At 36.8% G+C, this 18,504-nt stretch overlaps 1 long non-coding RNA gene across 1 annotated transcript; it reads right to left on the bottom strand.

Moving 5' to 3' along the window:
* LOC116556814 lies at positions 1–15,960 on the bottom strand. Its single transcript, XR_004271172.1, has 3 exons — positions 15,866–15,960; positions 14,074–14,079; positions 1–13 (listed from the first exon to the last, which is right to left on the bottom strand). It is a non-coding gene; the product is annotated as an uncharacterized LOC116556814 (long non-coding RNA).
* Between the last annotated feature and the right edge of the window lie 2,544 nt (positions 15,961–18,504).

Raw genomic sequence — 18,504 nt, 5'->3', positions numbered from 1 at the left:
ACACCCTTCAGTGCTTTTCTTTTAGCACACTCCAGCCTTTAACAGTCTCCTGCCTTTTGTTTCAGCAAAGTTCAAGTGACACTAGTTTCTCTTTCCCACTGCCATAGTAATTGCTGAATAAAATATGTCTTTACTGCTTTACCCAGTATCTAGGTTTATCTTAGACATTATATAAAGCATTATTTTTATGTTGCTGAATAGAATTTCATTAAAATAATATGCCACCTTTTATTCATTCTACTTTTAAATAGCTTTTAACTAAACCTCTTTATGAAACAATTTTATACTGGACTAAGGTAAATTGCACAACTATTATGCACAACTATTAGGTTGCATTGGTAGATATTGGTAACATCCAATAGTTAGATATAGAAAAAGCTGTCTAACTTCTCTCCCCTGGGACCTCAGAACCAAGTGGTATGTTACAGGTCATGGGTAATATTCTGCTACACATGCCACATTTATAGAAATGTAAACATAATTTTGTTCTTCTCTGCATTTAATAAATGTTTTGCCTGAAATCTTTATGTAAGGTGGATATGATGCTATTTCAGAATCCTCAAAAAGTGACTGAACACATGAATCAGAAGTAATCCTGTACTCAGAGTACCACTCTAAAAGGTACAGAATCTGGCCTTCTCCAGACCTCCTGTCCTGATTTATGCAAAGACAGAAATATAGACAATGTTCTAGCAAATCTACACATAATTAACACCATTTTAGTAAACAATTAAAATTATTCCTTATATTACACTAATTAACAAACTATCTGGAGTTGATCAAAAATAAAGTTGGTTGAAGGATACTTCTGGAGCCTGAATTTCTTCGTAATAAACACTAGAATGTTAACAAAGTCGGCCTTTTCATGTATATTCTTGATTAGGGGACTCAAATGATCACTAATGATATTCAGAGGATAGACTTAAAACAAACACACATACAATATATATAATGTATATATATAATATTTATATATCATATATAAAAATATATATATAATATATATAAATAAAATATATATATGAAAAGGATGAAGGAAAAAACTCAGTTCTAAAATTCAAATAATATATGTTATATTATATATATATATATATATATATATATATATATATATAAAAAACCCAAGCCATATTTTAAAGCAAATTGTAGATAACATTAAGAATTTTATTTCAAACACCCAGGTCCAATTTGCCCAAACAGAACTAATCCCTACATTAAAGAGTTAGCCCAAGGAATTTGCTTTTATTGACAGATTAGAGCATACCCATGGCTGTTCATTTGGCTGACTCTGTCCTAGCTTCTCAGCCCTGGGCCATCTGTGAGGTTTAACTCTCTTTAAAGAATCAAAAGTAGAGGGAAAAAAAGAAAAATTTCATCTCTTATTATAGCATATTGGTGAACTCGAGCCCTTCACAGTTAACTCTGAAAAGAACAAGAAAATTTCTTTTACTCATTAGCAATTGTCAAAACACATACTGTCAAAAACAATTTTATTTCACCAAATCTGAAGTTGGATAGTGCAGTTCACATACCTGCGAGTCAGATGATCTAGGGTGGGCTTGGCTGACTCACCTCTATGCCACATGCCTCATTTGGGGCCAAGGCTGAATGTGCAACACCTCATGAAAACTCTTCTCATAGTGAGGCCTGAGGTGGAAAAGCACAAGCAGAAACATATGAGGCCTTTAAGGCCTAGAGTTGAAACTCACTCTTGGTCGATTTTACCGACATGTAATAGACCAAAACAACTTAGCGCGCCAAGCCAAAGTCAAGGGGCTTGGAGGGGCACTAGGCCTTTGATGAAGCCACTGCAGGGAGGTAAATGCAGGGAGGGCTGCAGCACTTGAGCCTGTCTTTCAGCATATCGGCTCCCCACAAACCAAAACATAGTATTTCCCTTGTCATTATACCTATCAAAGCAGTATTGACAAAATGATACTAACTCCATGTAGTGTCAGAATTGTATTACAGTTACATCAACTTGGGGGTCCAAACAGCACAGGGGATTTACAGTTTTATCCTGGATATACAAAATGAAAAAAGTCTATTATTATGCAAAATTTATGTATGTAAATAAATCCATTAGCATTAGCGACATCAAATGTATAGTAATATTTATATACATTTTCTGTCTCATACTCAGGAGCAGGGCTACTTTCTTATATAATGAAAAGTTTTCTGGCAGCTAAACTTCAACTTTGGTCATTATGTGGACCAAAATAACAGCAAAAGGACTTTAACTGCTGTGTAGATACATTGTATTTCTCTACTAATTTTTTAAATGAACAGAATTGATAATCCAGGTGATTTCTACCCAATAAGTGTTTTGGTTACAATTGTACGGCAAATACTCATGAAATATGCTGATGGCTGGAAAACATCCATGAAGAAGGTTGATTCTGAGCAAGTTGGGCTTTATGGGGAGCAATTAACTTTGGTTTTATACTCTGCTATTAGTTATTTCAAACCCACGGAGTCTCTTTGAATTCTTTATTTGCAGACCTCTTAGGAGCTGGCCCAGAGACACTCGGTAGCATTCAGATCCAGCAAGCATGTCTTACTTCCACTTTAGCCAAGTGCCTTACAGAGTCAAAGTAGAGATCTGGTTCCTTGAAATTTATGATTTCTACTATGAGGCTTACCCTCTATTTTTTTGTGTTTGTAATTTTAGTAGAATAAATCAATTGATTCGTTGAATCAATAGGCTGCTGGAATTACCAATTCTAAAAGGCAGTGGCATTTCAGGAAAAAGGTCAGAGAATTAGTCTTGGATACAATTGGGAAGTGGAAATTTAAAATTCAGTTCTTTCTGCATTTCCTTCCCTGCTTTATTTTTCTCAGCACAGAAGTCCCAAGATGTGAGGTCCTCAACAGTCCCCCAGAATGACACGGTCTCTCAGCGCATAATTTTCCCTTTACTCTTCTCACCCATCCACTCATTGCCTTTGTCCATGTTTGTCTGTCATACAGAAAAACATTTTGATGCTCTAAATGACAAGAAAATCCTTCTTACCTAGCATCAGAAACTGTTTCCAAACTAAATGCTGCATTCTACGAGAAGAGTTGGAGGGCCTGTGTGAGACTGTTTCCTCTAAGTCAGAGCTTATCAAGCAATTATTATCCATCAAAATCACCTGGAGGACAGGTGAAAGGAGATTTCTGGAACCTGCACCAATACATTCTGGTTTAGTAGATTTAAGATGGGCTCGAGAGGCAGCAGATCTAACAGGCTCACAGGTGATGTTGCTGCTGCCTCTACCTTAGGGACACGAGCTTGAGAACCACCGCTTTGAATCAAACAACCTGAGACGCTTCCTGATTCATCTAGAGATCCAAAGAGCAGAGTAAGCAAGATGTTATTCCCCTTTCATTGTGAGAATCATAAACTGTTATGGGAAGAAAAGTATAGGATTTAGAAGATCTATTTGGCATCTGCTTTGCCACTTGCTGGCAGTGTTGTCTTAGAAAATTTCTTTAAAATCTTTAAGCCTCTTTTTTCTTGCTTAAAAGAAGAAAATAAATCCAGGGTCTCAAGTTTGTTATGTGGCTTAAAATACAATATATGTGTAAAGGTGCCTTGTAAACTATCAAGTGCTCTACAAATGGTATCATTGCTCTGAAATAAGGGATTGTCCAGAAGGGAGCTATCAAAAATAAAAGAAGATCAAGCATGTTTTCTGAAAACTGGAGCTACCTCTGTTCCTTTTGCCACCTACAAATCTACTAGTTTCACCAAAATTATTCTTTCATTTATATTATTGAAATGCTGTAGTAAGTTTCGATAGGAGGCTCTATTCCCTGAAGAGGCACACACACAGTGCAGAGCTCATCATCTACAAAGGGAAACACTCTGACATCCTACATATTCCAAGAGCAACTGTTGTAGAAAATCCATTACAAACAACACCAGTTCAATCTTAGAGCAAGTACATTCAGAAAACATCAAAATAAAGTTACATGAACCTGAGTTGTTTAATATACACCATTCCATTATTTTCTCATCTCTCAGATGGCACCTAATAATTGGGGAAAAATATTTCTTGTGATTATAACACACATCGTTATGTATTTCATTTATTACACCAAAATCCCATTTCAACAATCTCTATACCCTAGTTCCTGAAAATATCATTTCCCAAGGGACTTAGACTAAGTTCCAGGAACAGCTGGGAGGAGCCATTGTATTGTCCTCACAACAGTTCTCACATGCAGGAGTGAAAGCAGGAACAGATGGTGGGCGTCTCCACAGCAAACAATTCTAATGCCTTGGAAACATTTGAAGGCAGCAGCCCTTACAGAATGCAAATAGCTGCAAACCACAGGATGGGTTTTTTTCATTAACATCCACGGTCTCTCACTAACATAGGAGCAAGTGAACAATTAGGGGCTGAGATAAGGGACACAGAATCCCATGCAAAGCCAAAAAGAACTGAGAGGTGAAGGCGATAATAACCCCAACACATTTGATGCCATTGTTCCTACCCCCACAACCCCATTCCTGTTCAATGAAATTATACATTTATACCTGCGTAAGAAAGTTCTGAAAATAAAGGAAGGCAAGGAGAAAGCTACAGCCTTGTACAGGAGGAAATGTGTATTTCTTCATCAGCACTTCATCTCACCCTCTGGCATTCCCATGCTGTAGCTTTAAAAGTATAACCTCTCATCAAAGGGGACAACATAAAGCCTCTGGGGCCAATCAGTAATGAATGCCTGTGAATGTGACCTTATTTGGAAAAAGAGCCTTTGCAGATGTTCAAGTTAACATGAGGTCATTAAGGTGTACTCTAAGCTAACATAATTGTGTCCTTATTTATTTATTTTTGAGACGGAGTCTCGCTCTGTTGCCCAGGCTGGAGTGCAGTGGCTCTATCTCCGCTCACTGCAACCTCCACCTCCCGGGTTCAACTGATTCTCCTGCCTCAGCCTCCCTAGTAGTTGGGATTACAGGTGCGCACCACCACACCTGACTAATTTTTTGTATTTTCAATACAGATGGGGTTTTGCTATGTTGGCCAGGCTGGTCTAGAACACTTGACCTCAGGTGATCCACCCACCTCAGCCTCCCAAAGTGCTGGGGTTATAGGCGTGAGCTACTGTGCCCGGCCATCCTTATTTTTTTTAATAAAGTGAAATCAGACAGTGAGACAGACACAGACACAGGAAGAATCCATGTAAAGATGAAGGCAGAGATTGTGGTGATGAATCTACAAGCGAAGGAATGCTGCAGATTGCCAGCAAACCGCCAGAAGCCAAGAGAGAGGCACAGAACAGATTCTTCCTCATAGCCCTGACAAGGAAGGAATCCTGCCAACATCTTAATCTTGGTTCTAGCCTCCCTGACTGTAAGACACTATAGTTGTGTTGTTTAAGCCACCCAGTTTGTGATACTTTGCTACAGCAGCCCTAGGAAACCAGAACAGTGACCAAGGGTAGGATAGCCTTGGACAGCCAGTAAGGTTGGCAGAGTGGGAGTTCGGGGTGAGGCTATCCATTATTGCTTCCCTTTATTGATCCTCTTTTGTTCCTCCTGAAGGTCCAATGTGTTTCAGAGTTGGCCCTTCTACTCCTATCACTGCCACCCTGCTCTCCATTTGCAAATCTGTTTGTAAATTCCTTTTGGCTATACCACTTCATTACAGGGTATAAGGAGCATGCAAAAGTGACGAACATAATGTCCTTACACATTGAGTTGATTCATCAAGTCTATAACTAGTTTGGGGACATCTACTATGTAAAACCATTCTCTTTGGTGTTGGGCATACATTGAGCAGAACAGAAAAAGAAAAAAAACACCCTCCTGTCCTCACTATAAGTTTTTAGTCTGCTAGATTTATAACCTGGAATAAAATCCAATTCTCAAATCTTACTTTTGCACCAAATTATAAGAGTGTAATGTGTTTCTTTTCAAGAGGAATAAAGACTATTTGAGCCAATATTTCTCAAAGTACCTTCCAAGAATTACCTTCATCAGAATCTCTTACCCTACCATTCTTATCAAAAGGAGGACTAATGGGCTCCACAGCAGGCCCACTCAATTAAAGTCTATGAAGATAGGACTCAGGAACCTTAACGTTCTTACCATGAGTGCCCCTAAACTTTGAGAGGATCGGTTAAACTAAGGGGGCTTGAAGTAGAAACAGTAGAGATTCAGGTGATTGTTTTTGCATGCTAAACTTTGAGAACTTGCTGCTCAATGAAAGAGATAAGCTCAAATGGTGGAGTTGCAGGGAGTAGCTATGGCAGTGTTTCCTAAACATCCCCCAAAAATCACCAAAGTCACCTGTTAATAATGGAGCTTCCCCGATGCATTTCATACAGATTCTGATCCAGTGGGGCAGGGGTGGGCAAGAAGTGACTGTTAGGTTAGCAACAAAGTTTAGGAAACACCCACCTTTAGAATAGAAGTGGCAATCAAAAATCAGAACTGTTCCACACTCAGAGAAAATTATTCAGGATATTACATTAGTGACTCTTATTTCCCCCCCAATTTAGTGACTATTTTCCTAACACTGATTTGCCCTTTTTGGCTTCTCCATTTTCCTTCTTTGCTGGTATATCTGTAAAGCTCAACTGTGTGAGCCCTGGACATGAAGAAAGAAGATTTTTCATCACAAGACTCATCAGTGTCTATACCTATTATTCTGGCTACTCTTCTGCTAGATCATTAGATCTTTAAGGTTGGGGACTAATCTTGTCAATTCAGTAACCATTTAGGGCCTCTCCTCAGTAGGTGTTTAGTAAATATTTACTCAATATTAGCCTGGTTAATAGTATTCTGAGGGCTAAGAAGTATTTGAATCTAATTTAAACCACATATTGCCATCCTCCTCTGGCCCTGCAGTCAATATTTCACTTTGCAGTAAATGAAGCACCAAGTGCTTTGTGGAACACCCTGTAACACCTATTGATTCTCCCTAATGTCTCCTCTGCTCCCTTGATTTGACACACAGGCATAGAGTACAGCAAGGGGGGCTGATAAATGGAGATCAAAGTTGCACTTGAAAGAAATTGTACCTTTCCATTTTTTTCTCTGCTGACATCAAGCTGCTTACTGCCCCTATGCAGTAGCATTTTAGTACACAGTTTTAAGCAAATGCATTTATTTTTACATTTTTAATATTTAAAAAAAGTCAATAAGTGATTCATTTTTATCAGTTGAGTACATTGAGGTTTGAAACTATATATCCTAGATAAATATGAGAAAAAGATACACAGTAAAGAGCTGATTTAAATGTGTCAAGTAATTAATAAAAAATGCTGCTATAGTTTGAATATGTCCCGCAAAAAGTATATGTTGGAAATTTAACCCCTGATATGCTTTTAATGTTTGTTTCCTCCAAATATCATGTTGAAATGTACTCCCTAATGTTGGAGTTTGGCCTGATGGGCGGTATTTGAGTCATGGGGGCAGATCTCTCATTAATATTTTGGTGCCTTCCTCACAGTAATAAGGTCTTGCTCTGTGTTCATATGAGATCTGTTTTTTTAAAAGAGTGTGGCACCACCTCTCTCTGTTGCTCTCTCACCATGTGACATCACTTGCTCTCCCTTCACCTTCCACAATGATTGTAAACTTCCTGACGACTCGCCAGTAGCAGATGCCAGTGCTATCCTTTTTTTTTTTTTTTTTGAGACAGAGTTTTGCTCTCGTCACTCAGGCTGGCGTGCAATGGCGCAGTCTTGGCTCACTGCAACCTCTGCCTCCCAGCTCCCAATTTCAAGTGATTCTCCTGCCTCACCTTCCTGTAGCTGGGATTACAGGCACCCACCACCACATCTGGCTAATTTTTGTATTTTTAGTAGAGAGGGGGTTTCGCTGTGTTGGCCAAGCTGGCCTTGAACTCCTGACATCAGGTGATCCACCTGCCTCAGCCTCCCAAAATGCTGGGATTACAGGCATGAGCCACTGTTCCCAGCCAAGTGCTATCCTTTTTATACAGCCTGTATAACTCTTAGCCAGATAAACCTCTTTTATTAATTAAATAAATTACTCTCAGCTTTGAGTACGGCTTTATATTAGGTTGGTGCAAAAGTCATTGCGGTTTTTGCCGTTGCTTTTAATGGGAAACCCCGCAATGACTTTTGCACCAAACTAATAGCAATGCAAACACACTAATACAATCCTCAAAACAAGGGTGTTAGGTAATGTATTCTAATTGGAGGCATTTATATCATGAGGGCTCCACCCTCATAAATAAATTAATGCAGATTATAAAAAAGGCTGCAGGCTGTGAGTTTAAACCCTCCCTCTTCTCTCACCCTCTCGTCTTTCCACCTTCCGCCTTCTGCCATGGGATGATTCAGCAAAAAGACCCTCACCACATGACAATACCTTCATGTTGTACTCCCCAGACTCCAAAACCATAAGCCTCAAATAAATTTTTGTTCATGATAAATTATCTACTCTCACTCAAGTACTTTGGTATAGTCGCACAAAATGGCCTAAGACAAACACAAAAGCAGTGTGTCTTAAAGATATTATTTATAAAAGCCACAGCTGAACATAATAAAGGAAGAGACAGTTGATGTAATAAGAAAAGTTTGGCATATGAGGACAGAAAAAAGAGAACAGAATTTGGAGACAGCTTTACCTATGAGAAGATCCAGATTCTTCAATCATGATACCTTAGGCAAGTCATCAACTCATCAGACAATAACAAAATGCCTCAGAAAGTTTTTTAAGCAAGCATTTGTGTGGATAAATGGCACTTCCTATTTTCTCCCTTTTAATTGAGGTCATAACAAAGGAATATTCAGAAAAAGTAATAAATGATAGATATTACGAGTTGTAAACTTGTCTATTGGCATAGAAAATACAGCTAATATCAGTCATTTGCATTGCATTGATTAAGGTGAGTAAACAAATCTCTATCCCGGTTTAAACTGGTTCAGCTATTAAAGTTATACATTCAAATAAAAGACAGAAGAAAATAAAACAAAACAAAACGCCTGTTTATTACACAAGAATTTTCCAAATACGTTGTCATTGAATTTTGAATTTGAGTTTAATTTGCATTTATCTTATGATTATCTTTTGGAAAGTAGGTTGACATTTCCATAAATTATGAGTAATCACAAATCAGGATTTCTAACACAGACTTTGAGGAGTCCATTAATCGCTACCCTAAAGGACTTTGTACCCTTTTGTAGAGATTTATCTTTTTCACACAGAAAAAATCATCAATGTGTTTAGCTGCAAGATGTATTTGAAACTCTTCCCACAGGGTTGACAAGAATTGCATGCTGGATTCTGGACAGAAATATAGTTATAATTAAACATTAATCAGGCTGCAGTTTGGTCCACTTCCTTCTTGCTAAAAGTCTTGCAGCACTAGTTGCTGACCATTTGCATATCTATTATTCCTACAGATAGGATTTCTGACATTGGGGTCATAAGGCTTGAATAATTGACTTGCATCTCCATTGTTCCTATAGACAGAGTCTCTGACATTAGAATCATAAGGATTTTGTTTAAAAATTGCTTAAGATGTTTGTTAGGCCTAGAATTCTAGCAACCAGTTTGAAGACCCCCAACAGAGAAACTGGATCAGCATGAGAATACAGCTTCTTCATCTCCCTGACCCATGACTTTGCCCTGTACTCTTCTACAAATCAATGACCACACTTTAACCCATTCTAAAACCCTTAAAATCTCTAGCTCCAAACTTCTCAGGGAGATGGATTTGAGGCTTACTCCCATTTTCTCCTTCAGTGATTCTGTGATTAAACCTCTTTCTCTGCTTCAACCAGTGTCTTGGTGTATTGACTTGCTGTGTGCATGCAGCAAAGAGTCTATTAGAGTTACATATTTAGATCTAGGGTTGGCAACAAAACATTGGCAAATCCAAGCCACATGCCCAAATCCAACTTGGCAGCTTGGATTATCCTGGTAGGTAGGAGCAATAAACAGAAAAAGAAGTTATTCAGAATCAAGCAGAAAATATGCTTCAGCCCAATAATCTATTCCTGAATATGTTATGATTTGACAAAAGACTTATAACATAGTTCCCAACTTTCTCCATTTCTGTCTTACACAACACATTGGTAATACAAAGCATGGGAAAAAGTGACTACTTATTTGCAAAGATGAATAATTTCAAATGAGTTAAGACACACGTTTCAAAGAATTCACGTAAATTCTGAATGTTCATAATGAAACTGAATGAATGTTTAGCTCTAGTGTTTCCTCAGCAACTGTGAAATACACTCCACCTTCATATGTGAAACAGATTATAAGCAAGATTATTTGACTTAGGAAGAACATTCATTTTTTGCAAATAGGCCACTATGATTCTGAAGACTACACATACAATATGAAGTCAAAGCATGTACCTGTAAAAGAAAAAAACTTCAAAAGTCCTGCTTGCCATTTATAATTTCTTGTTTGTTAATATAATAATAAGAACAGAGTTTTTAAGAGTTAAAAATACCATCAAAGATTAAACAGCCTTTTCTGTGTATGGATTCTCATAAGTAGGAAAGTGACAGAGTCAAATACTATAGTTGCACCTTAGGTAGAGGGCAAATAGTTAAGAATTCTAACCCTTGAACCAGACATCAGAAAACAGGTTGTATATTCCTTTATAAACTACTATCATGAGGATATTTAGACTTATTTCCAACTCTGAATTTCCTTCCAACTGTGGATTTGTTGAATGTATTACTGAGGCAGACATGGCTGTTGTTGATGAGGTGAGGTCTGATTTCTTTGCAATTTGAAGAAGGCTTTGTGCCCATCAGGTTGCTGCCTGTATCACCTTCTTCAAATGAACCTGGAAAAACTCTAACTAGGTAAACCCAAGGTGCAATCCAGTAAAAAATAACAGTGGTTGATAAGATCGTTATTTGGTATAGTGGTTTCAGACCATGTGACCCCGGACCTCTCATGCAGAGAACTGGGTTAACATATCTCCCTCCTCCAGAAAGTTGCCCAATGTGTGAGCTCGTGTGGCACACCTCAGCTTCATTACTGAAGCCAGAAAAAGTTCTGGAAGGAAGTTCATAAAAGCAAACAGAAGTTCATAAAATGACCACATCACAATTTTTTTTCATTTTTTCCCTTTCTTTTTCTTACCAGTGCAGAATGAGAAATGTGTGGCACATAAGGCACATAGGCTTTTTATGGTTTGTGAGGAAATTTGTGAGCAGTTTTGAGATAACAGGTAGAATTGAACTTTTCTGGGTATTTAGATGCCTGCCCTTGAAAGCAAGTGCAAGCTGTCACATTCTATTTGCTGTCCTCATAAAATTTATTAGGTGTTCAATTAAGGGAAATTACTTTTGAAGCAATTTGTGCAAGTTCATGAATGACTGATGATACAGCCACCTGTTGAGAAATAATTTCCCATTGATCTCTCACATTTCTGCATGGCTTTTGAGTAGAAGCACTGGGAACTTTAGTTCTGGACTATCTTTTCAACGATGTCTGTGTGAAGGAACAGACTTGGATATTAAAGATAGTTTCTCAGTCCTGGATCAGAAGATAAATTTGCTAGCACTCCAGGATTATAAAGATAAGGTCTCCCTTGAGGCAAAAATTGGGCATGTTTATCAGCAGCAGTACCCTGTGAAAGATTCAGGTTTTTTAAGCTCAGGGCTCCTCAGCTGTGGCACAGGCCCACCATAAGTGCAGCAGCATCCACTGGACTTCTCCATATCAACTCTATGGGACTTGAAGGACAAGAACAGATGTAAGTATGAAGCTCATGCTGCCTACTGTGCTGTGAATAATAAAGATATTATTCTCTGATCTAGGGATATTGTATCTCTGCCAACATTCATGAAAATGTGGCTAGCCAATTTGTTAGCTTGCAAGTAGGGTAAAATCTCAGACCCTTGATAATTATTGACAAATATCTTTCTGTAATTTTTCTTGTAACTGAAATAAGCTGTCTTTTAAAAACTATTTTAAGGATATGCAATACTGGTGAATGCAGTTGACCAAACAATTCTTATTTCTCCAGATTGAGATGGAGCCAGTGTTTTGGGGAATCTGGCTGCTTAGTCTATAGGTTAACTGGATGTTTTATTCTTCCTGTCAGCACCTGTTCCACATTGTCCATGATGCAGTCATGAGATTTGATTATAATTTTTGATGAAAATAAGGTATTAAATGTCTATACTCCTCCTTGATTTGTCAATCCTTAGTACTAACAATAAGGATTTTAGAATAATTATATCTTATAAATCTAATGCCATCTCCTATTAGCACTATCTGTTTTTATAGCTATAACTCCACATCAACTTAATGTGCTCATGGTCATACACTCATACGCATAATTATAATTATATCATTTGAAGTAAGTGATTTTAATTATATAGACATGTCTTCATTTTGATAGTTCCTTTGTTCCTGCTGTGTGTGTTGTAAGGAAACTTGAAACATATAGGTAGAAAACTTACACACCAGACACATTAACATGTGAGACAAGCAGTGGGTTATCCTTCTAACTCTGAGATAAGCTGTTTTTATGACCTTGGCCAAGTCATTTTATCTCTCAGGATCTCTAGCAACTCATTTGAATGGGTTGGATAAAATTATTTTGAGAACAACTCTGTAATCTTATAAAACTATATCTCTCTTTGTTGCTAAATACAATCACTGATATATTGAGAATTCTTCAAAAATGCTACTCTAGATCAACTTCTGATATTTAAAATCTCCCTTTAGGCAATGCATATATAATGAAGATGATAACACAAAGCAAAAGATTTTGAAAAGTTGTCATAAACTCAAATATAATATAGGATTTTTCCCAGATTCTAATATTTAAGTATGTTCTTTTATTGTCACATTACCTCTAATGGGAGATATAAGGTATTATTTCTTTGGTGATGAGTAGAACACTATTATCTTCTCTATCACTGATTAAAATAGATGATAACATAAAGGTTACATCAGAAGCTTAACAATTGTATAGATAGGTTTAATTTAGTTTTTTCCTTAATAAATGACAAACTTATTCCAGACTGAGGAAGTGAAGGCAGATCTGTACACTTTTTGCTTCAATGTTTTTCCCTGGCAACAAGATTTTGTGATGCTCCAAACTCTCCCCTCCCATTTGGTTTGTAATGTGACCCCAGCACTGTGTCTCTTAACAGGGCTTCTTATTTTGGATGCAGTTGCCCCTTTCCTACAGCTCAAAATGTATTCTCTTTCCAAACAGTTCTTAATGTCCTGGTTTACTGATGACCAAAGTGATTGTGAAGCCATCCGTATAGCCCCAAGTCAATTTTTTTCTGTGTCATTCATGTGTAATAGTTGTAAGTGATGTTTCCATATTCAGCATCCATTCCTACTTCTGGTTGGTGCTTTTCTATTTTCCTGTAAAGGACTATCCTGTTCCATGTAATCATGCTACTTTGCTTTTCTCTGAAATTTCTGCTTGCCTGCCTGCCTTCTTTCCTTCCTTTCTTCTTTTCTTTCCTGCATTCCTTCCTTTTAATATTAAAATAAACTAAAAATCTAAAAATCATAGTCAAAAGTTATAAAATAATAAACAGTTATGTAAAAGGAGCATTAATATGTCAGCATAAGATTTAATAGACTCTAATATACTACTACTTAATTACAAAAATTTGAATTAATATATTTTGTTTCATTACCACTTTTACATATTTTAATATTGTGTTAAAATTTAAAATTTAATCAGGCATTTATAGAATCTATAACACAAAATGTAAAATCTGGTTGGCAAGGGCTATTATGCCTTCCCTACCTTTCTAATTTATCTCAGGATCACGATGATTCCTTGCTATAACAATGCCTAGCAATGAAGAGAGAAGTATGCTGATAGGGAAAATTGAAATATTTCATTTTTCCAAATAAAACTGTAAGTTGGTTTGGCTGATATTTATATATCAGAGACTATTATTTATTTTTATTTTTTGCAGGGTAGCTAAATTTTGCTTAAAGATAATGGATATTCACAAATCATAATATTATAAATGAAATCAAGAAGTAAATATTAAGATGTCACTGCAATGTAAAATGGCAAGTCCATGGGAAAGATGATATGTAAATAGGATAAATGTATATATGTTTTAAAAGAAACACATAAAGGTGAAGACTAGCCTCTATGTGATAAATTCAGAGCAAAACCAGAAAATTACTAATTGCTTTTTTCTCCTTTCATAAATAACTGTGCAGTAAGAATATCTTAGCTCAAAATGAATTTTAAAATTTGAATTCTACTCTCATTTAATTAATGACTTAAATATTATCTTGTAGGAACTATTTACTTCACTTCAATTTTCATATCTACAAAAGACAACAAGAAATAATGGATTGATACCAATATTTGCCAAGAACCTAGAAAAGTCTGAGTTGAGATGTATTCTCTCTTAATTCTCTCAAGAATCCTAATATGATTATATTGTATTACCATTTCACAGACAAGAAAACTAAGATTGAAATATGTTAATTTGTCCATATTAATATAGCTACTAAAAATTCAGCTAGAGCTCAAACCGAAGATTTTCTGAATATATGGTAGATGCTTACTATTCTACTATTGCTCACATGCATAGATAGAGAATTAGAAAACTTGAAAGATGCCTGAGCCATAGATTAAAGCTTATATTGTCACAATTATTTAAATATATTTCAAACTAGATAGGACTCTATCTCAAAGATTGTATTGTTTATAGACATTGGAACATAATGAAAAGTTGTTATTACAGAATTACTAAAGAGATAGAATCTAATTAAATAGAAAACAAGCATACAATACAAAACAAGTCAGTCTTTTGGAAAGTCTGATACAAATTAATAAACCCTAAGCATATTTAATAATGATAAAGAAAAGCAGGTAAAATTATCTGTGTCATAAATAAAAAAGGACATCACTATAAACCCTGAAAACAGTTAAACATATAAAGAGACATTGTGAATAGCTTTTTAAAAATGCATTTGAAAATTTAGACTAAATTAAAAAAATCATAGAGAAAAACAAATTACCAAAACTTATACAAGAATAAATAGAAACTCCCCAAATCTATACCTTTTAAAAAACTGAATCCATGATTTAAAATCGCCTCACTCATGCCCAGCTACCACAATATTATCCAGCCTCAGATGGTCTTACTGATGAATTCTACCAAAGACTTAAGAAAATAATTAACAGTGATACTATACAAAAGAGGGGAAGATTTTCCAATCTTTTATTAGTACATTATAACCTTGGTGCCAAAAATGAAAAAGGCGTTATAACAAGAAATAATATTTGTCAGTCTGTTATTACTAATACTATTAGCCTCTGTTATTACTGACTTAACCCATGTATGCCTGAGGTTGCAGTTTTTTAATTTTTGCAATCAGACCTTGTCGATGACCTTGAGCAGTAGAATATAAATAACTCCCACATGTTTAGTGTTCCAATAATGGAACACTAGGCATAAATGGGTTTAATATTATTAAGTAACCTTTATTTTACTTAGTAGTGGCTCCAACGTGAGTGGTGATGTAGGCAAAGATCCAACTTAAAACATTAAATATTATAAGTAAAAACTTTTAACCTAAAGACATCTGTGTTAATACATCTAAAAATTCTGTACCTCTAAATTTCCCTGAATTATCTGAGCCTAAGGAAGTGGCCCACTTTTAGCTGTTAATGGCTAGCACCACCCCTATTTGAATATGATGTGAAAGTTTCTCCTCCACAGCAACATGCACTCATATTGCACCCCAGGATCTGCTCTTCTCTTCTCTCTTGGATACTAAGACTTCTCTAGGTTTAATTTACAAAACAACCCATTCAAATATATGGAACATTTGATAAAGAAGAAAAGAGACCATATTATAAAAAATCTAAAGGACCTAGCTAACATATACTATCAGAAACCTTAAAAGTCAATATAGGACTGTCTGGCAGGAACTCTCGGCCAGCAAGAGGATTCAAAACCTGAGTGGGGGGTACACAGGAAAAATAGGAGACAGAAAAGCGGGGTCAGGAGGTCTGGGGAGTGAGTGCTCCACCAGCAACTTTATTTCTCAAAGGCTTCGATTATATACATTTTTCAGGCTCTGGTTTACGTCAGTGTAAGAGAAAAAATAGATCACTAATTCACATACTCTATACAATAAGGATGGCAGAGACACACAATCAGTGGTCGTAAAAGGTGATAGTCATTCCTGGTGCTCATAAAAAACATTTACATCGAGACATTGTTCCTTGTGACTGCAGGATTTTCTGGTTCTGATCATCTGGTTATCTTTTAACAGGATTCTCCTTTTTTGTGTTCCTGACTCAACTTTATCTCAACTTCCCTCTATCAGTCCCGTCCCCGTGTCTGGGCTCGACCACCCCTCTTGTGAAACTCGCTTTGCAAGTATTCACACGGTTGGGTTCCCTAAAGGACTGAAGATAAAGGATGCTAGATCAAGTTAGAAAAGAGAAAGCTTATTGATTTGTTAGTGCTCTTGTACAATACAGACTTTATTACCTTGGTAAGAACATTATATCCTGCCAACATACTGAAGTGTGGGAAAAGCAATCACTTTTATAATTGACATGGAAACCTCACACATCACACTGCACACTGTGGAGGAACTTATTAATATTTTCATAATAGTGAGCATGCTAGAGTGGATTTGCTGTATAACAATCCTCCATTTTCCATGGTTTTAGTAACCTGTGGTCAAGCCCAGTCCAAAATTATTAAATGGAAAATTTCAGAAATAAACAATTCATAAATATTAAGTTACGTGCTGTTCTGAGAAGCATGATGAAATCTCATATTATTCTGCTCCCATGTTGCCTTGGATATGAATCATCCCTTTGTTGAGCAGAATCAAGCTGTTTGTGGTACCTACCTGTTACTCACTTAGTAAAGGTCTCAGTTATCAGACTGACTGGCACAGTATCTCACTACTGTGGTAAAGTAACCTTTACTTAATAATGGCTCCAATGTGTAGGAGTAGTGATGCAGGCAATTCAGATATGCTAAAGGGAAGCCATAAATTACTCCATTAACTAAATAAGGTAAACATTTTAAATAAGGAAAGAAAAAAATATGTATGCAGAGGTTGCTAAGATATATGGTAAAAACGAATCTCCTATCCGTGAAATTGTGAAGAAGGAAAAATAAATTTCTACTAGTTATGCTGTATACCTCAAACTGCAAAAGTTGCAGCCACAGTACAATATAAGTGTTTATTTAAGACAGAAAAGGCATTAAAGTTGTAGGTGGAAGACAGACAGAAAAAGTGTTTTGATGGACATCAATGTGCTGTGCCAGATTAACTAAATTAAATTAAACTTTATCGTAGGTATGTATGAATAGGAAAAAAGCTTAGTATGCATAGGCTTTAGTGCAATTGACAATGTCAGGTACCCACTTAATGTTTCAGAGTGTATTTCTCACAGAAAAGGGAGGACTACTATGCTACGTGATGTTGGAAAACCTATCAGATATGCATGCTTCAAAGTAGGGCCCACAGGGTGTACCTTATGCAAAATGGTAAGAAATATGCTAGTGTTAGGGGCCACCAGATTACTAAATATTTCAGTGGTTGCTCTCATCTGTAGGTCAGGGATGATGGGAAGAGATACTATTACAGAATTGGGTTCATGATAGCAATGGAGATGGCAGAAACTTAAAACAATGGACAGGCGGCAGTATGTAACTATAAGTCAGATGGCTGTAATTATTGTATTGAGTGGAAAAGACAAAGTGTCAGCCAGGGAAGTCTGACATGGAGAAGGTTATAGAGATGGTTATTGGAACACGACATCTCTAGGAGTCAAATAGATGGAGCTGAGGAGTGGTCTGTTCAATTGATACAATCGAAAGAAATCAAACATGATTATTAGGATACTGAAATAAGTGACCCAATATAAGACACCATACTTATTCAGTTTCCAGAACTGAGTCAGTTTTTAGACACAGTGAAACAGATCTGGTCTCCAAGAAAGGCCCTTCAAATCAATGATGAGTATACACAATAATGATTCTCCCAGTGCTCTCCCAATTAGACTTTCCAGCAACTCAAAGCATCAACATGAACACCTGGTAGATTTAGAACATGTAACAACTGCAGGACAACTTCCCTAGCAGCCTTGGCCTGACTCAGTTTTTCCCCTTTTCTTGTTTGTAGTTCTCAAAAATAACTGGAGAAGGTGCTCAAAATGCAGCATCCTGAGAGAAGAAGGAATTGGCCAGAACAGAACAGGCCCTGTTCCTGTCCCTCCTAGAGCAGGATCTTCTACAATACTTTAGTCCAGCTATTTATGTTTCTCCCAAGGAATAAAATCCAGAGTGCACTGCTTTCCAGGATCCCTCAGCTGTGGTGCAAGTAGGGCACGTAGAGATGAGACTCCCTCCACCCTGTGCATCTTTCTTGAGCCTTAGGAGACCAGCTCACCATGAATCCTAGGCTTTTGTTTTTTCTTGTTGCCCTCTCTAAGTAATAAGCCTGCTCCATATAACCTGTTCTATGCTAGTGTTCTGTCTCACAGGACTCATGCAAGTGATAGAAATTGGCACATCCTAAGGTGCGGT

Source organism: Sapajus apella, unplaced genomic scaffold (assembly GCF_009761245.1).
Source record: "Sapajus apella isolate SASKATOON/1434 unplaced genomic scaffold, GSC_monkey_1.0 scaffold17, whole genome shotgun sequence".
In the NCBI taxonomy this organism is placed as follows: Eukaryota; Metazoa; Chordata; class Mammalia; order Primates; family Cebidae; genus Sapajus; species Sapajus apella.
The sequence above is the reverse complement of the archived record's forward strand: the minus strand, read 5'-3'. Positions and strand labels throughout refer to the sequence as shown.